General features: G+C 51.7%; 1 protein-coding gene and 1 pseudogene across 2 annotated transcripts in view; one reads left to right on the forward strand and one right to left on the reverse strand.

Annotated features, from left to right (window-relative positions):
• Positions 1 to 21,236, reverse strand: part of DENND1B (DENN domain containing 1B) — a 1,279,546-nt gene that overhangs the window by 672,285 nt on the left and 586,025 nt on the right. The window lies entirely within an intron of this gene.
• Positions 3,747 to 4,694, forward strand: LOC147747697 (uncharacterized; annotated as a pseudogene).

Here is a 21,236-nt window from a genome sequence, read left to right on the forward strand (position 1 = left end):
ACGTCTGAAGACGTCCCCTGAACATGGTCATGCATCAAAACGTAGCATCTGCTCATAAAGAACAGGCCAACTAGAGCACCATCTACAATTTCAATTCACCAGCACGACTATGGATGAAGAGGTTAGCCAACAACGTCTGTAATTCATGGGAATTCCAATATTCCATGAACGACAGGAGCTATTGTGATATAGAATACAATGTGGCACCAAATGAAGTGAATTCAGAAAATATTGAGGATCCAAAATTAGGAAATTGGATTAAGGTTTGTACCTGGAAAGGTAGATCACATCCCAAAACAACTTCACTCAGTTCCAATGTAACAAAATATTAGATTCAAAACATGTAACGGTACAAAATCTTAGATTCAGAATATTGTGCATGGTCTTAAAATACTTTCTGGTAAGCATCACAAAATGCATTCAGAAGTGACCCCAGATCACACTCAAGGTGAACTCAATTAGACTAGCAGAGGCAAGACTATCAGAATGCAGGCCACTCTTATCTGGAAGCTCCTGACCCTCATCTGAGGGCCATGACTTCCTTCCATCCCTTCAGAAAGGGCTCAAATAAACACCCCGCACAAGAAGGGCTTCTCTTGAAAGTCCACATCCCCTTAAAGACTGGGGCTCATTCGCCGCATGGAGAATGACGGCGCTGACCGAAACCAGTGAGACAAACTTGACATTCCCTGACCCTGGCAAGATTGCTTCCTGTCCATTCCACCACTTTGCTGTGTTCTAGTGCTGTGAAATGTCCATTAGGCGACAGGTAGACGCTTCACAAAACATTTAATAGAGGAGTACACTTAATAGAGGTCAATGGATAGGCTGCATGACATTGAAGCCTTGTAGGTGCAATATACATGTATGCCTGAGATTTTACCTACATTTCTTATTCTATCACTTTTCTATACCACATGCCTCCTTTTGAAATATTGTTTTTTTTTTTACAAAACATTGTATTGTCCTATGTTAATACAATTTCAGCCGCTGCATGCACATATCAATACATTACAAGTGCATTTAAATAACATCAGAAACAGTCTCTCCGGAGATCATTTTCAGGAAATAGGTTACCTTTAGTCTTTTCTTATTATGTTTTAGCCCCCGTCGAAACATATCAATTATGATCAACTTAAATGTAGGGGGTTGAGAATGGGTTAGGTCTTTCGAGTATGTTAAACTGCAGAACAGTAGCTTTTGAGTTCTTTCCTCCTCTAATAATCCATTATTTTTCAACTAGTGGCTTTCTCTATGACTTCAGTTTGACTGCAGCCTGGGATTTCTAGTTGCATTACCCTGAATCAGCATCGCTTAACCTTTCCTATTAAAGGTATGTGAGGAGCTGACCCGGTCTTTCATCAGTAATCTGAAAGTATGCATGGGGGCCAACGTGCCAGGATCACGTGCACTGTTCACTTAATCATGACGTATGTACCCAGCATAGAAACCAGAAACCCCAATGGATCCTGCCACACAGGCCAAGGAGGGTCTCTGTCTGCTAATATAAATCGAATCAATAATAGATTGTCAGTCCCTCTGTCCCGAAGGTCGCTTTTTTAATTTATATGTGATAGTGTGTGCCAAAAATATATAATCAAATGAGGTGAACTCCAGCACCTACTGGAGCGATAAGAATATTGATTTAAAGATATTTTTTCTAAGAGGCAAATATCTGCTATTCACAGCTGCTGAATCCGGTCCTATATCATTTGGCTGAGTCTCTCCAGCGAGGATATGTTTACCCAGAATTTCTACCATTCTGGAGAGCATTGAGCGGCTCATCATAATTCCAGCAATGCATCTCCATCTGAAGAGATCTCATGTGGCTGCATGCTGAAGATTTCCACTTGCAAATGTTGATACTTCGCTCCTGCTATATACATTCTGGGCAGATGCATCTGTTTAGCTGCGTAGCGTGGGTTACCAGCCCCCGGGGCAAGGCAAGTATCCTTCCACTTTTCTTTTCAAATTTTGCACCCCTAAGAATGCCTAAGAATTCTGCACCCGGGGCAACAGCCTGCCCGCGCTACGCCACTGCATCAGTCAACACTCTTAACATGGATAGCGGGGACATCAGGTCACTGTGGCCCAAATAAAGACGCATGGCCATATCCAATGCATTCGTTTCTATGCAATAAATAAAGGAACACATTGCAGGGATAGAACATATACATACCATTCATGGATAGGCATCCACGACCAATCCCCACGAGCAAAAGGCAAAGGTCAATGGTGCCTCACAACTCACAAGCACGCATGACTGCAAAATCACAATTCTGGTAAGTCAAACAAAGTAAAAAAACATTATGAAGCCTTCAGCACCTTAATTATCGACATAGACTGTCTAAGCAACAGGCACCCTCCCCCAGATGCTGAACTGTTTCTCTTTTGAAGAGAATGAAGCTGAATATTGTCCCAATAGAGCCAGGCATGGCTCACTTTTAAAGAAGTGGCATTTACGGATCAGGCAGGGCTTCAGAGGAACCCTATTTCAAAATCAAGAGGCACACGGTGTTGACTTGACGACTGGTAATCCATATTTGGGCATATGCATCAAAAATCAGTAATACATGTCGGTAATAGCGAAAAATAAGGAATCGCTACATGCAAACCGCGATGCATCAATGTAATCGGTAAAAATTACGAATCGGTAAAAATCGCTATTAAATAGCGAAAGTCCGTGAGCGAGACTAGCAAATACCAAGTTAGCAAATACCGATTCGGTATTAGTGAATCCGGTATTTGCGAATTCGGTAATAGCGAAAACGGCAAAAATACGCAACGCATCGGAAGCAGGCCGATGACATCACAACCAGGAAGTAGGACAGCCCATGATCCATTCAGTGTTCGGAGTAGCACAGAGGAGGAGGCAGAGCACAGGAGCTGAGGACCCAGACTTAACCACCAGCAACCAGGACTAGGCAAACAGGACAAGAAGGAGAAGGAGGCCCCCCAGCAGGGAAAGGACATACACCGAAAGAGAAAACGCAGGTTCTCTGATAAGGAACTGGAAATCCTAATAGAGTGTGTGACCAGCAACAATGACCGACTATTTGGGAAGTTGTCGCTGAAGGTCCCTGAGGCAGAGAAAAGAAAGATGTGGCTGCCATCAAGGACAAGGTAAATGCCTGCAGTCACCCACCGCAGCATCGACGACTTAAAAAAACGCTGGTATGACCTGCATAAGAGGGCCAAGGAGAGGATTGCGCAGAGGGTCAAGGATGCTGCTGGCACAGGAGGGGGCACATCCAATGTGACGCCTAACACAGCCCTGGAGGACCTAGTGGAGTCCACCATAGAACCGGAAGCTGTTGTGGGGGTCACACGTCTGGACACCTCTGGTGCTGCGGAAGGAGGACAAGGTAAGATGCATGGCAGCGTAACAATGCAGCGTGTAGTAAGTCCCTGCCCAATCCCCCATGCCAGACCCAGTGCACATGTATCGGTGCCCAAAACACATACCCTCACCACTGTGTTGCACCATGGGAGTAGTAGTCAATACATGAATGGGTGCATGCCAGAACCCCGAGAGATGAATACAGCTGCAAAGGGCGAAACGTCTGTCCGAAAAAGTTATTTATTGTGAGATGCCAAAGCTATTTTCACATACAATACCATGATAATAACTATGCACTGTTTCACACACAGATGCATCCCCCATCGATTCTGACGACAGTGGCCGCCTCGTCATCTCAGAGACACCAGTGTTGACCGATGCGGAGTGCTCACAGGGAGCTGAAGCCATGTCCTCCCCTTCACCACCACGGCGGACAACACCTCCACCATCCCTGCGGTCCAAGCCACCACCACCACCACCACCCCCATCCTCGCGGTCCAAGACACCACCACCACCACCACCATCCTCGCGGTCCAAGACACCACCACCACCACCACCAGTGCGGGCCACTCCGCAGAGGCGCAGAGCAGATGTTTCCTCCCTGCCCGTGATAGAGTTGGATCAGAGTTCAGCACCCCAAAATGTCCCACGCCAGGCTGTCGTCACTCCAACCAGCCAAACTGCAGCACAACAGCACATCAGGCAGAGGACTGTGCCCCCGGGTCGGGCAGCTGCAAGACCAGTCGATCTGTCCGAAGGGTACGGAGTTGTGGAGACCCGGATGCTGCGTGTCCAGCGCCTGCAGGGGAGACACATGGGTGCCATGAAACTCTCCATGACCAAACTTTGCAACAAACTAGGCAACATGACTGACGCTGTGCGTGAGCACACCACTGCCGTAGCTGCCGGCAACAATTAAATCAAGCTCTGCCTGCAGGAACTGACACGTGCCGCAGTCGCAGGCCAACAAAGTGAGCGCCGGCGTCACAGGCAGATCATGCTGGCAGTGAATTCTACAAACAAGGCCATCAATAAGCTGTGCAACAGCACGGCTGTGCTGTCCCGCAGGTCCGTGTCCCTGCAAGTGGACCTAGGTCATTATTGTGGGGATGTGGCAAAGGCCCTTGAGAGGATGACCAATGCAGTGGAGCTACTGCAGCCTGGGTCAGCCAGTGTCAGCAGTCTGGGAGCGGAAGAGGGGAGTGAGGCAGCCTCCAGTGTCAGCAGCGTCTCCCTGCCGGAGACCAGCGGGAGGAGGCGCAGTGGGCGCAATGCAACTGCCACAGACACCCATCGTGGAGAAGCCGAGGAGTCACAGGACAAGAGACTGGGGGTACGAGGCAAACGCAAGTGAACATGTGGCAAAGTCACACTGTTCTTGGTGACATAACCATGGCCAGACAAAAGTGCCACACGCATCACCCGTTCTGAGAAGGGACAATTTAAGTTAGACTTCAACTGCAGCAGCAGCATGTTTGTGTTCCGTATATATCTGCACCAGTCAGGTGTCCATGCCCACTAAACCCTTGCAAATCTGATCCTGTTGTCAAGGCACTCTCAGAAATGATGCCGTGTGATGTATGTCCGCCTCCGTTGCCCTTCAGCTGTGTTGGGCACATGTGCCTTTCGGTGTTGGGGGGGGTTGCTGTGCACGTAGTTCATCCTCTCCGTCCACCTCTATGGGTATCCCCCTGCGTGTGGCGATGTTGTGCATAATGGCACAGACAGCAATGATCTGGCAGCACGTCACTGGGTCGTACTGCAAGGCACCTCCAGTCTTGTGCAGTATTCGGAAGCGACTCTTGAGGATGCCGAATGTACGCTCAACCACATTCCTTGTGCTGTGTGCTCTGATGTAGCGCTGCTCTTGCGGTGTAGCTGGGTTGAGGTAGGGAGTGAGTAGATATTCATGCAATGCGTATGCGCTGTCACCTGCTACGAAGCTGCCCCAGGACGTACCCACGGCTACTTCGCCTGCCACTCCTGCAAGTTCGCCTGCATCAAGACCCCCACCAAATCCACTAACTCCAAACACAGCTCCAACCCTAATCACCTGAAGTGCATCCTGCTAAACACCCGCTCCATCCACAGACACGCCACAGAACTCTGGGACCTACTCGACACTACTTCACCGGACATCGCCTTCCTTACAGAAACCTGGATGAACGCCTCTTCAGCACCCGACATCGCCATAGCCATCTCGGACGCTTACAAGATCATCCGAAAAGACCGCACCAACCAAACAGGAGGAGGCATCGCCATCGTCCATAAGAACACCATCCGAATCACGACCAGCTCCGACGATAACCTCGCGACCGCCGAACACCTTCATTTCCAGATCCACACTGACCCCAGGACCACGCTTAGAGGCACCCTCATCTACAGACCACCAGGAACCCGCACACAATTCAACGAAGACATCACCGACATCATCAGCCCACATGCCCTCGCCTCCGAGAACTACATTCTACTGGGAGACCTCAACTTCCACCTGGAAAAGAAAAACGACAGCAACACCACCACCCTTCTCGACAACCTGGCCAATCTCAGACTCAAACAACTTGTTGACACCCCCACCCATATAGCCGGACATACGCTCGACCCAATCTTCACCTCCAGTAAGCACATCTCCTTCGATCACACCACAGCTCTCCACTGGACGGACCACAGCTGTGTTCACTTCAACTACAAAACCACCTCGACCCACAACCCCCCACAACCCCCCACAACCTATTCCACGAAGAAACTGGAACAAAATCACCACCGAGCAACTCCTCACATCGCTCAATCAAAACCCTCCTGCCCTCTCATCGGACCCAAACCAAGCGGCCACCAAACTCAAACAATGGATCACTCACAGCGCTGACGAACTAGCACTCTTGAAAAACCACCAAACCAAACAGGGTAACAAAAAAGTCCCCTGGTTCAACGAGGACCTTAAGAAATCCAAGAAACTATGCCGTACTCTTGAGAAAACATGGAGAAAAAACCCAACCACTGACAACCTGACCACCTTCAAGACAGCCACCCGCAAACACCACCAACTGATCAGATCCACCAAGAAATCAGCATTCAAGGATCATCTCGACAACAACGCCCAAAACAGCAAGGAACTATTCAACATCGTCAAAGAATTTACCAACCCCACCGCAGCCCAAACGACATCACTCCCTCCCAAGAACTCTGCGACTCCCTATCCTCTTTCTTCTATAACAAAACCGCCGACAAACATAACAGCTCTGAGAACATTTCCGAAGAACAGTCCACTCCAACCACCTCCGAACCTAAACCGCCCCCTAACATCCTTAACGCCTGGAACCCAATCACCACTGAAGACACCACCCGCCTAATGAACTCCATCCATTCAGGCTCGCCAACCGACCCTTGTCCCCACTACATCTTCAACAAAGCAGATTCCATCATCGCACCCCATCTCCGTGATGTCATCAACTGCTCCTTCAACTCCGCTACCTTCCCGGAAAGCTGGAAACACGCCGAACTCAACGCCCTCTTGAAGAAACCCACAGCGGACCCCTCTGAACTCAAGAACTACCGCCCCATCTCCCTCCTCCCATTCCCTGCCAAAGTCATTGAGAAAGCCGTCAATAGACAGCTCGCCGCCTTCCTTGAATCCAACAACTCCCTCGACTCCTCACAGTCCGGCTTTCGAGCCAAACACAGCACCGAAACCGCCCTTATTGCAGCGACAGACGACATTCGAACACTATTGGACAACGGAGAAACAGTTGCCCTCATCCTACTCGACCTCTCCGCCGCCTTCGACATGGTCAGTCATAGCACCCTCATACAACGCCTCAGCAACATCGGCATACAAGGAAAAGCTTTAGACTGGATCATCTCGTTCCTCGCCGGAAGAACCCAGAGAGTCCGACTTCCCCCATTCAAATCAGAATCCACCGAAGTCATCTGCGGAGTACCACAAGGATCATCACACAGTCCCACCCTCTTCAACGTCTACATGAGCCCCATCGCGCGACAACACAACCTCCACAACATCTCTTACGCTGACGACACCCAGCTGATCCTTTCCCTTACCAAAGACCCTAACACCGCCAAAACCAATCTTCATGAAGGCATGAAAGAAGTAGCCGAATGGACGAAACACAGCCGCCTAAAACTTAACTCAGACAAAACGGAAGTCCTCATCCTAGGATCATCCCCATCTGCCTGGGACGACTCATGGTGGCCATCGGCCCAGAGCACGGCACCCATACCCACAGACCACGCACGTAACCTAGGCTTCATCCTAGACTCCTCCATCTCGATGACCAGACAAGTCAACGCCGTCTCATCCTCTTGCTTTAACGTACTTCGTATGCTCAAAAAAATCTTTCGTTGGATCCCCACCGAAACAAGAAAGACTGTCACCCACGCTCTGGTCACTAGCCGACTGGACTATGGAAACACCCTCTACGCCGGAACCACTTCCAAATTACAGAAAAAACTCCAACGCATCCAAAACGCATCAGCCAGACTCATATTGGACATCCTGCGCCAAGCTCACATTACCGGTCATCTGAAAGACCTCCACTGGCTTCCCGTCAACAAGAGAATAACGTTCCGTCTCCTCACCCACGCACACAAGGCCCTTTACAAACTAGGACCCGAATGCCTCAACACACGAATGTCCTTCTACACACCGACCCGCCAACTAAGATCCTCCAATCAAGCCCTCGCTGCAGTTCCACGCATCCAAAGATCCACCATGGGAGGAAGATCCTTCTCCTACTTGGCGGCCAAGACCTGGAATTCTCTCCCCACTCACCTCCGCCTTACCCAGAACCACATTTCCTTCAGGAAGGAACTTAAATCCTGGCTATTCGATAAATAATGCACCCCCCTCTCCCAAGCGCCTTGAGACCCTCTGGGTGAGTAGTGCGCTATACAAATTCCTGAACTTGAACTTGAACCTGCAGGATGGGGAAAGAATGGTCATCAGCATGATTGCAAATATACATGTGGGGATGGAGTGGATGGAGAGTACGATGATGCATCAATATGTACCTAGTAGGTGTCCCTCTCCAAATTCACCGTTGATCAGGCGCCTGTGGAGGCCACAGTGACGGAATATGTAAGCGTTGTGTGTGCTCCCGGGGAATTGGGCTAAAGGTCCGTAATGATGTACTTGGCAGGGGGGCGTGGCTTGGGCGCCGATGGCGATGGTCGCCTGAAAGCTCGGCTCCGGGACTAAGCCCGAAATTATCCTGAACATCGGAGGCTGAGGCGCGCCCCGGACCCCGCATTCGGTTGAGCGAGGCGACGACACCCTGCCGGGGGCCTTGGTGGAGTTTGGACGGGGGTGGCCACGAAGAACTGCCGAAGTTTGCGAGGTTGCGGAGTGCGACCCAACATGGCGCCCGGACCCCTTTGTCCCCTGGATCGTAACTACGGAGTTGAAGAGGTCTCGCGGGTGTCGACTGGCACCCGGCTTCACCACCCTCGGTTGTTTTAGACATTGGACATTGGCAGGCTTGGACCTTCTGCAACGGGTTCATACTCGATTAGACGACCGGGCGGGTGCCCACGCACTAGAGGGCACCGGGAGCGGGTGCCCTCTGTTCCAGGCGGCGGTCTGCACCGCGACTCCGCAACTAGCTACGATTTCCTGACCAGCCCGACTACATGGGTGGCGCGACACCCTGGCGCCACGGATCAACCGAGGGAGTCGGTGGCCCTCGCCCCGGAGCTATAGTGGGTGAAAGGGCCTGCCCGACTCGGCGACGGTTGTCTCCGCCCCCTCATCGGTACCCTCGGACGCCGTGGCGGTGGCGTGAGCCGAAGCGGCGGAGTCTACACAGGCTCTGGAGAAGGAGATCGCCCATACCCGACTTGAGAACGAACTCCCGGGAAGGTCGTGCTGGACACCTGTACACGGAGACGCCTACTCCGGGACCCTCACGGAGAGCCCCTGGCAGCATGGGGAAACCTAAAGGAGCCAAGGGATCCAGCCAGACCACCTCGGACTCTGAAGCCCAGGACAAGGAAGAGCATGGAGACCCTAAAAGACCTGGTGGCGCACCACTGCAGCAACAATTCGACCGTGTACTGGAAGCGATAGAGGCAACTCGGTCGGCCCTCCAACAGGACATTGCCCAGGTGGCGACTGGCCTGGGCCTCCTTAGGGCAGACCATGGTAAACTCTCAGACCGGGTCAAGGAGGTGGAGGACACGGTGAAAACTTTAGAACCGGCGCAGAGAACCCTGGCTGCAACGATAAAGGATGCCATGTCCCGAATTGAGACCCTCGAACGGAGGGCGGAGGATGCGGAAGGCCGCAACAGGAGGAATAACATTCGGGTGGTGGGCCTGCCGGAAAAAATCGAGGATGGCGATATGGTGCGATACTTGGAGACCTGGCTCCGAGACACGGTGATCCCGGAGGGCTTGTCCTCCTTTTACACTCTAGAAAGGGCCCACAGAGTCCCAGCACGGCCCCCACAACTGGGACGAGCCCCAAGGCCGGTGGTGGCGCGGCTGCTACATTTCCGGGACAGAGACCTGATCCTAAATGCCGCCAGGCACAACGGCCCGTTCCAGGTTGCAAACAGTCAGGTGAACATCTTCCCTGACTACACCTACGAGACGCAGCGCAAGCGGTTCTCCTTCCTGGCGGTTAAGCGTGACCTCAGAAGTGAGGGCATCCAATATTCACTCCTATTTCCCGCAAGGCTCCGCGTCATTGTCAACGACAAAACCCAGTTCTTCGACACCCCAGAGGAGGTCTGTGACTGGCTCGAACTGTACCGGACAGGGAAAGATGGTCACAGCGCCTCGACCCATCAGGGGGAGGAGCCGGAACAAAGGAGGCGATCTAAGAGGGTCAGGAACCGCCGCGGCCGCACGGGAGGGCCCTCGACTGCGGAGACATCATCGGAGCGGAGAGGAGTGTTGGAAGTTCTGTCGGAACTGTCGGGATCAAGAGGCGAAGTCATCGAGGAGGAGGAAGAAAACCCGGGTGCTCAGGGGGCACCTTCGGACTCGGAAGATTCGGTGGCAGACAGTACCCATACACCGGTGATCACACCGAAATCGGTGGAGGACCTGTTGGACGGACAAGGGTAACGGGGTATGCTGCCTTGTTTTGGGTGGGGGCCCGGCAGGGGGGAGGCGGTTGCCGTTCTTTATTGCTGACAACGAAGGAGAGAGGGTTGGGGGGCTTCTGCTGTTGCCCCGGAAGGTTGTGACACCGGTGGGGGTTTACTATAGTCCTGGTAGCCTGGGCGACGAGGGCCCACTGCCTCCGCCCAGCCCGCACCTGGCCCATAAGGCCTTCCTACGGTGGCGACCGTAGGATTAGTGGGGATTTTGGGGTTGATCTCCGTAGAGGTTTGGATGGGATCTAGATGGTGCAGTTTGGGTCCTGTTCTGGGGTGGTTGGGGGGGGCTTTGTTGGTTTTTGGGTGATTTGGTTCTGGTTGGGGAAAATGGCCGCCGTCAGCGCTGGGAGGATTGATGCTTTTTCTTTGTGGGGACCCGAACGGGGAGACTGTGCAAGAACACTCTGGGACAATGGCTGATGTTGCTAACTTGAAATGTGTTACATGGAACGTGAGGGGGCTTCATACTATGTCCAGGCGTCACAAGGTCCATGCTTATTTAGTGCGTAGGGGAGTGCAAATGGCGCTGCTGCAGGAAACGCATCTGAACAAGGCGGAAGGGGCGGCGCTTCAGCGTAGGTGGCGAGGGCAGGTCTTTTACACGGCGTACTCTGCTTATGCCAGGGGGGCGCTAATATGGATTAGGGCAGGAGTCCCCTTCCAGGTCACGAGGACAGTGTTGGACCCAGAGGGGCATTTCGTGGCCATCTCGGGCACTCTAGGAGGGAGGGATCTGAACGTTTGCTGTGTGTATGCTCCTAATGTGGACCAGACTGCCTTCCTTTCCAGGTTATCGGGCTCGCTGGCCCACTTTTTCGCCGGGCCCCTCCTGCTGGGGGGAGACTTTAACTCCGTAGTGGATGTAGACATAGACCGCTCACATCCCCCGCTCCCTGATTCCCCGGTCCGGCGGACGGCTAAGGGTCGTCAAGATTGGCAGACCCGCTGGGGTTTGACGGACATCTGGAGGGCGCATCACCCCACGTCTAGAGATTATTCATACTTTTCGAGCCTTCATGAGCTGCATGTCAGACTGGATGGCTTTCTTGGTTCGTCCGAATTAGTTTCGGCAGCGGTCCGATCGGAGTACTTATCGCGGACCATCTCGGACCACAACCCCCTCCTGCTGGACATTCGCTGGTTCCCTGGGACGCCGGCAGTACCCACCTGGAAGATGCGCCCCGAGATCCTCGAGGACAGTGTCTTCAAGGCGGACCTAGGGGAGAGAATCACGGATTATTTTGCGTCCAACGGCGGCTCCGCGAGTACTAGGGCGTTCGAATGGGACGCTTTCAAGGTGGTGGTGAGGGGCTACTGTATCTCTAAGAAGGTGGGCATGCGGCGTGTTATCCTGGCTGAATTAGACACAGCGGACCGAGCACTCCGCGAGCTCGAAATTAGCCGCCCCGGACACCCGGAATTGCAAACACAAATGATGGAGGCGAGGGAGAAGGTAGCGGTGGAGGTCGAGCGGCTCCGCTGTTTCGATTATAAGGCCTATACGGTCCGGTCTATTGCGGAGGGCGACAGGTCGAGCGCGTTGCTGGCGTGGTTGGCCAACCCTACGCGCCAGTCCCAAACGACGACAAATATGCGTAGGGCAGATGGGACCGAGGTGTGCACCCAACCGGAGATTCTTAGTTGCTTCCGGCATTACTACGAAAGTTTATACCGCAGTCGCTCCGCACGAGACCCAGACCGGCTTGATAACTATCTTAGCCCACTGGAACTCCGCACAGTAGGACAGGAAGTGGCGGAAACCCTGGGTTCTGATATTGACTTGGGGGAGATCCGCGGGGCCATCAAACGGATGGCGAGGAACAAGACCCCGGGCCTAGATGGCCTTCCGGTGGAATTCTATGCAGCTTACGCTGACCTCTTGGCCCCTCGATTACTGGTGGTCTACAGGGAGGCGAAGAGGTTGGGTCGTCTCCCTGGTTCGATGTGTGAGGCATTGGTGGTTCCTCTCCTCAAACCAGGCCGAGACTCGTCTGACCCGGGGTCCTACCGTCCCCTTTCAATGCTGACGGTGGACTACAAAATATTGAGCAGCATCTTGGCCTCGAGGCTGCTGGGACATATGAGTTCCCTAGTGCATGAGGACCAAGCCGGTTTCATTCCACGGCGGAATACGACTATGAACATCCGAAGGTTGTTCCGCTTGCTTGGGGAACCATTCGTGGATGCCCCGTCCCCGGTTGTCTTGTCGGTGGACCTGGAGAAGGCTTTTGATAGCCTGGAGTGGGACTACCTATGCACGGTGTTACGGAAATTCGGCCTCGGGGAGGGATTTATCAAATGGACAGCAGTCCTCTACGCTTCCGCTTCGGCCAGGGTTAGATCGGGCCCTTTGATTTCATCGCGATACCCGGTGGAGCGTGGCACACGGCAGGGGTGCTCCTTATCCCCGCTTCTTTTTGCACTGGCGGTGGAGCCACTGGCGATGCATCTGCGCTCGGGAGCCCACTATACGGGCTTATGGACAGCGGCGGGCCCGCATTACGTCTCGCTCTATGCGGACGACCTGTTGCTCTTCCTGGAGGATCCGATCGACGCGTTGCGGGGAGCGGAATTAGCGCTAACGGAGTTCGGTGCGGTCTCAGGCCTCCAAGTGAATTGGTCTAAGACCTGCCTCTTCCCGATGCGTAGGGGCACCCCCACTCCTGCGCTAAGTAAGGAGATCAGATGGGAGCCCGACTGCTTTAAATACCTTGGGGTATTTGTGTACCACGACCAACCCGACCTCCTAGATGGAAACATCGCCCGTTGCATGCGAGCACTCCGAGGTAGCATGGACTTTTGGGCCACGCTGCCGCTCTCCGTGGCGGGACGCATCGCCCTGCTCAAAATGGTGGCGCTCCCACGGCTATTGTATTACTTTCGGACTTTGCCGATCTGGGTCCCACCGGCTACGTTTCGTCGCTTGCGTTCTATGGTGGTCGGGTTCCTCTGGGGAACGGGCCGGCGGCGGGTGGCCCTCAATACCCTGATAAGGCCGAAGGACGAGGGGGGGCTCGCCGTGCCGGACTTCGAGAAGTATTACCTAGCGGCGCAGCTCCAGACCTACACCCAGGAGATAGCCAGGGAATTCAGAGGCCCGGAAGACGGTAGAGGGACGGGTATGGCCAGGCACGTCCTCTCCTTTATCGCGCTGCGACAGCGCTTGGTCCTACGGGACCTGTCGATGGAGGAGCGGACTATCCGACTCTGTTGGAATCGGGCTCACAACAGAGGCCGCCTACGGACGCCATATGCGCCTGAAATACCGTTGGGGATGCTGACGGCCCTCCCCCACGGAGGAGATTGGTCACGACTGGCGGACTGGGAGGATTCCGGGTTACAGCTCGTCGGGGACCTGTACGAGGACGGAGCGCTCTTGTCCTTTCAGGATCTCATTGACCGCTTTGGGATCCCCCGGGGCGACTTTCTGCTGCACTCGGCCATTGTGCGAGGGATCCAGGCGCACTGGCAAAACGGGCTAGAGGAACCTCAATTGTCTCAGGTGTGCCAGTACGTAATGATGTCGGCGGGCACGGTGAAGGCGGTCACTTGCCTCTATGGCAGGTTGATTACCGAGGGGTTGGTTCCTCTCACCACATTGAAGTCCCGCTGGGAAGTGGACATTGGTAGGGAGATCCCGGAGACGACCTGGTCCCAGCTGGTGAGGCGTGCCTGGAAGGGTACACGTAGCGCCCGTTTCCAACTGGTCCACTATTATGTTCTCCATAGAGCGTACCTGACCCCGGTAAAGATTAGGCGTTATTTTGCCACGGCTGCGGCGGAATGCCCTAGGTGCCCGGCTCAGGAGGCGGACCTCCTACACATGCTATGGGCCTGTCCAGGACTGACGTCCTACTGGCAAGAGGTGGCGACGACTTTGGAAGAGGTGACGGGGAGGCACTTATCATTCGATGTGGCGGTAGGGCTCTTGCACTGGTTCCCCCATACCCCCCGGAATAAAATCACCAGTAAATTTATCGACCTGGGGCTCCTACTTGCTAAGCGAGAGGTGACCAGGAACTGGAAGGCACGGGCTGGTCCTACAGGCAGCAGATGGCACAGTGAGCTTTTGAAATGGGCGGCGGGTGAGAGCGCGCTAAAATATCAGTTGGCTTGGAGGCAGGGCAATGAGAAGGCACAGGAGGCCGCGTTAGAATGGGAAACGCTGGTGCAGGCCCTCAGAGATTATTGTACCCCCAGCGACTCTGAAAGTGAAGAAGCAACTCGACCCGAGTCCCGTTAAACATTAGCATTGACAGCACTATTACCTTCCCCGTGGGTCAAGCAGTGGATCCTATGTTGATGAGCTCCCTGACGCTGATGGTGGGGGGGGGGGGGAAGGGGGGGTTCCACAGTTACTGGGAATTCTGAGGGGGGGGTTTCTTTTTGGGGTTTTGGGTTTGTTTAGAAAAGCAGATGACGGACAGTGTGTTATCCGGACCAGCTCCAGCATCCTACCGACCCCAGCTGCACTTGCCGCCCAACCCCAGGCATATGGGCTGATTGGCTGTATAACAACGTTATGGAAGGGGGTCGGTGGGCTATACTTTGTATAAGTTGTTTATACTTCGATACTGGTCGCTACTGTATTGTTTTACTGATTCCTGCAATAAAAATATATTTAAAAAAAAAAAAAAAAAAATGATGTACTTGGCATTGCACACCACCTGCACATTTATAGAATGATATGACTTCCGGTTGCAGAATATGTATTCAGTGGCTGATGGAGGACAGATGGGGACATGCGTGCAGTCAACACACCCTATGACATGGGGGAATTGTGCCACCTGGTAGAATTTCCCTTTGGTGCGGGTCAGCTGCTGGGGGGTTGTGGGGAAGGTGATGTGGCGATTTATTAATGTCAGCATGGCCTCTAGGAACCGGTGGAAGAAGCGTGATAAAGCGCTTTGCGACACACCTCCAGTCTCAGCTATTACCCCCTGGAAGCTTCCAGACGCAAGCAGGTGCAGACAGCATAGGACCTGCACATGGGCTGGTATGGTGTTGGTCCTACGGGTCTCGTGATGCAGTAATGGTTCCAGGTCTGCTATTAGGCGCATAATCATGGCACGGTTGAGTCGGTACTTATCGTACACCTGTTCCTTGGTCTGCCCCAGAAAAGTGATGCGCACCCTGAAGATCCTGTCCTGGATCCTCCTCCTGCGCTGGGCCTGGGCGTTGATCCTCCTCCTCCTAGCAAGCACGTAGAGGGCAGCCATTTTGGATGACATGTGGGGTTTCCCAGGGCATTTGTGAAGGGTTACTGATTGTCAGCACCTGCTGATGGGGTGTATTTTTTTTCCTATCCTTCTGTTTACTTTACCTCCTGATTGTGATTCCCCTTATTTTGCTCATGCTAAATTGCGATTTTTGGGTATTTCAGTATTAGCGACTTATCATGCATTCCATTGCGATTCGTTAATAGCGATTCGGTATTTCCGAGGTCAGCTTTGGGGTTCGGTATTTCCGATTGTCTGTTTTGCGATTTGGTAATTTACCGCGGGGGGATTTTAGCGATTCTTTATTTTTTAGCGATTTTGGGTTGATGCATAGCATTTTCTGGTTTTGCGTTCGGTATCGGCCTGTTTTACCGATTCGGTGTTTTACCGGGAGGTATTTTCGTTGATGCATCTGCCAGATTGTTCCTCATTTGCTCTCTTTTCAACTCTTTTCCATTTTGCAGTGCTTCTTTTTATCCAAAAGAAAGCCTTGACAAATGGGAGAAACCATCTGGCAAGATTTGCCACCAGCCATGCTTACAACATAGTCTCTGGACCCTCTCAACAATTCATGCAAGCATCCGAGACACCTCTTTGCACATGGGACACCAATATTACCCCATTCATCTGATCGAAATAATGGGATTCCAAGAAGGAGAACCTCTAGCTGCTGCACAGCTTTGTGAAAGAGTGCTGCTGTCAAGCCTGTGACTTCTAGAAATGAGCTAGATGGCCACTGCTTTCTTATTTCATGAGTTTGATTACGGTCTGTGCAGTAGGGTGTGTGTTTGGAATGTACATGATGTGCATTTATCCATCCAGAAATCCCTACTGATTTCCTGAACATTTGGAGCACCTACAATTAAGGGTATAGAAAGCCTTCCTGACAGCAGTGTGTATTGCAGGGCTTGTCTAAATCATACATGCATATCTTTACACAGGACTAGCCTCTGGTGTATGAAGGATATGAAACAAAGGGTGCCCTTGAAGTGTACGGACAGTCCTTGCCCCCTTCAGGATTAATTTTTCCTAGGAGTGTTACACAACATCAGATAAAGATAGTAGTTAGATGAGGATGTTTCTCCTTGTTTTGTGCCTCCATTTTGGGTCTTCCCATACAGGGATCTCCTGGTCAAACTACACTTTTCTGCTATCACAAAAGGATAAATACAATGTTTTTCGAGCCGGACAGAAATACGCCAAGTCAGCAACAGCCTGCAGTAGTTCCAGAACTGAGTCTGTTGATTTCACAAGCTCTGTCTTTCAACTTGGTACACGTATGGGGCAGAAACAAAATCACTGTGCCACAATTTCCCAACAACCAGAACCAGGGTTCACATATGAATGGAGAACAAGAAAGAACTTGGAGCTCCAGGGTTAGGGTCATTAAATGCTAACTTCCCCAGCCAGGTTCAGGAACAAGTATGGAGAGAAAGGTCTCATCCTGCCAGAAAGACATGTTTTCCAATACGCTTGAAGGAGAGGACCCCACTGACTGCTGGAGGATGGAGGTCGAGGTATCATTGCTTGAAGGAAAGGGTACATATAATGGATAGGATTCAAGGAGCTAGGCAGGATGAGAGGACATCAGCCTTCTGTAGCCCAGGGAAGGACCAGGACCAGGACCAGGTCTAGGCTCAGCAGTGAGACCTTGTGCCCTGCTTAACAGTAGCATTCCCTGACCATAATGGCTCACTCCTCAAAGAAGCATTGGCACCTGTGACTCCTTGACACTAAGGTTTCATCCAAGGAAGCAAATGCCCCTCTGACAGCTTGGTGCCGGAACAAAATTCCCAAATACAATCAGTGAAAGGTCATCACAATCCCTTCAAAAACATCTCCGCTGCAAGCTGGGCTATGGTTATTCCCTTTTTTAAAAACAGGTGTGAGGTATTGACAGAGGAAGACCCAGCAAGGAACATTTGCTTCCGAGTGATGAGCACAATTGTTGCTCCCACAGCACAGCTGTAAACATGCAGCCCTGCCTCTTCAGTGCTTAAGACGCAAACCTAGGCACTCATTGCAACCTTGGAGTTCATCACAGGAGTCTGTGGGACTGGGACCGAGTCAGTGCAGCTACTTCCCAGGCCCAATATACAGCCAGCTACAGCACAGTGTTGTGGCTTCACACCTTCAAGGCACTGACTAATTTCAGGACACCACTACGAGATGTAGGAGAATGGTCACTGTTCCCTCACCTTTTCCCCTCTGGATTTTATGTATAGCATTTAGTTGTGTATCAGACTGTTCAGTAAAACTATTGACTTGAAAATGAAATGATTGAATGATTGCTATGAGATGTTTTGTGATTTCTATGTTTCTGCCTCATATATTTCTCCTTAAGTGAACCTTGGACTGCTCAACTTAACTACCCTGAGAGTAGCAGCTTACAGGGTCCATATGATGCTCAGTTTGGGTCCAATAGTACGGTTAAGAGGTAAAAGGCTGTCATTATTGCAATCTGAATGCAGCTGCACGTAGCTGCTATGGGGCTCCTGGAAAAGCTCCTAAAATAAGGATATATGGGCAATACAGGCAGACTTGTTTCTATATTGGACAGTAGCATTTGTGAGCGCTAGATGGAAATAAGTTGGTATTTAGGGGAATGGTGGGTGTAGGAATGTAGGGTCGTGCTTTCATGGTTACCTTCAATTTTTGCCTGGTGTCAGTGCGTTTTGACTGTAGTCTGCTGGGATCCTTCTAATCAGGACCCCAGCAACTGTGCCCTCTCCCCTGAATTGGCTCTGGTAAGTACTTTGGTACAGCCACAACTGGCTACTGTTATACCCTTATAAGTACCTAGTATATGGTGTTGAGGAACCCAGGGCATAGGTACACCAGCGGTCTCCCATGGGTTGGAGCATCTATTGTGCCACCCATGGGAGTCCACTTTAACTTTGACTACAGGCCTGCCATTGCAGCCTGTGTGAGATGGTGCTTGCATCCCTCAAAACAGCTGTAAGTTTCCTTATATCAGAGGTCACTGCACTTAAAACCTATAAGTCGCCCCTATGGTGGGCCCTTCAGTACAGTTGGTTAGAAGTGTGAGGGTGCCCCTGCATGAGCAGGACACCCCTACAAAACCTGGAGTCAATTATACAGGCTTTGCAAGTGTGGTCAGCCGTTTTAAGATATACGGTGGACATCAGTCATTACGAGATGTCTAACTATATAATGGCAGCACTGAACCTGGTCACGTTTGGTATCAAACATGTTGGAATCATACCCTAACACCAATTCTGGAGCTGGAAATATGATCCCATGTACTGGGGCGCTCCTTAGGGGCCCACACTGTACTCCTAGTGACAGCCTTTCAGGGTCTGCCCCCAAGCTAGTGCTGCTGCCGACCAGAGACACGATCCGGCCCTCCTGCTGATGAGCTGAGCTTGAGCAGGGGAAGGTAGAACAATAGGTTTCCAGTCACACAGAGGTGTGACCAGCTCCTGTGTGACTAGCTCCCAGACAGGACTTAGTTTATAGGGCTGGGGTGGGGGTGCAATGCAATGCCATCAGACAGCATTGAAGGGCACATTTGGTGCCCTCCATGCATACTCTGGTTTGAGCCAGTTCAGGCGTGAAACTGAACAAAGGACAGGGGAGTATGCTCCCCTCTGTCTAGCCGCTCCTCTTAGGGTACTTAAGGGCTTCCATAAGGGTATGTACTTAGATTCGTCGTGGAACAAGAATTACCTCTGAAACCAAGACACTCTTTGACCATATGGGCACTTGGACTTTGACTGGAACTGAGATTGCATCAAGGAAGACTCCTGCTGCTCCTGGTCTCGCTGTTCTTCAAGTCTTTTACCTTGTTTGTGCTTCATCCAGGTTCTACAGAAGACCTGTGGGCATTAAGGACATCCAAACTAATCTCCCTTGGAGTGAAGGAGTCACTTGCCTGCATATGCAGGCACTGAAACAAAGCTGATCAGTCTGCTGCTCCTGTCGTCCTACGGACTTTCTGAGGTCCACCTACACAGGAGGTGGCTCTGCAGCTCCCTAGAGGCCTGACCTGTCTTCTCTACAATTTTGAGGACATTATCCCTCGTCTGAGCCGCTGAGACCAAACCCCTGTGTACCAAGTCGACTTGCCGTTTCCAAGGCTTGTTGGCTCTGCACTCCATAAATCTTCGAGCTACAAGACACTCCAGCCTCCAGCATCTCATCCTGCGAAGATCAGCAACCTCACTGCATCCTCCGCACCGTGGACCTCCATCTTTGTGAGCTGCCTGAAGTCCTCATGCTACACTTTTGCCTTCGGCTGTGGGTCCATTTGGGGGTCTTCCTTTGCTTGACTGGGCTCTCCTGCTTGCGGAGTGCCTGCTCTGACTCTCCTGCACTTGCTGAGTCCCTGGGACCATACTGGTCCCAACGTTGGCATATTTTTGCTTTCCATGCCGTTTGCGGCTACCATGGCTTGTTGGTGCTCCCACTGGACACTAACCACCTAGAGACCGGCATCCGACGTGGAATAGCTGGAGCACAGCTCCTGGTCTTCCTCAGCATTGCCTGGTCCTCACAGCTGCAGCGACAAGATCACTGTCTTAACTCCTGAACCTCCTGGCATAGGTAGGCATTGTGCTTCCGTGCCTTCTGGTCACCTCGGAGTGGCATAGACTGTCTGCTCTGCTTGCAATTTCTCCTCTTCAAGAATCCACTCTAGGATTCTACCCGACTCCTTCACAGGCTTATCCAGAGGCATCTTCTTCGAGGTGGTCCAATGTAGTCTACAGCAGGTTTGGACGTCTATTCACTCCTATGCACCCGGCTTCCCTGGTGCAGGTAAAATGGTTCCTGGGGCATAAACGGGTTGGGTGGCTCTCTAACCTTCCATTTTCCAAAGGGTTTCTTCGGGGTCCTCTGGGAAGGGCCCTTCTTCTTTAAAACTGCAACTGAGAATTCTCCAGTGACTTCCATTGGGGATGCAGCTGTGTTTCCACTGTGCACACAAGCCTTCGTGGGGTTCCTGAGTACTTACCTTGGGTGGTTCCTTCCTTGTGTCCCTAGTTCCTCCGAGTCTTCTGGTCCAAGTCCCATTCACCTTTGCAGGTCGCTTTCCACTTTCTTTGTATTTAGCTTGGTCTCCCCCGGAGACCAGTGAATATTTGTGCTACTTCCCTGATTAATTTAAAGTATTCTGGAGTATATTGTTGATATCCCTAAGTAGGAGATATACCAATTGTGTTGGTGATTAAGTTGTGTAATAAATAGACTTATTTTATTAAAACACTCTGTGGTTCCTTTTCATCAAATCTACACTGTTGATTAACTGTGGTAAAACAAGCTGATTTACAATCCTTCAAGATAAGCCTGAAGGCTGCTCAGCCCAGCTACCACTTTGAGGGCTTTCTATGGTTATGAAAGACCACTAAAATTACAAAAAGGATTGCCTGGGTTAGTGCAAGGTGCATCACTCCTTAGCGTGTACACCATTTACTAATCCATCCTCTAACAGTGAGGGATTTGCAATTTAAATAATTGAAGATTTGGTTCAGAAGAGCAAATGTTATTGTCCAAAAATGACTAGTTGTTTAGGTGCATTAAGCCTTGTTCAGCCAAAAT

The sequence above is a fragment of the Lissotriton vulgaris genome, chromosome 1_1 (assembly GCF_964263255.1).
Source record: "Lissotriton vulgaris chromosome 1_1, aLisVul1.2, whole genome shotgun sequence".
NCBI lineage: Eukaryota > Metazoa > Chordata > Amphibia > Caudata > Salamandridae > Lissotriton > Lissotriton vulgaris.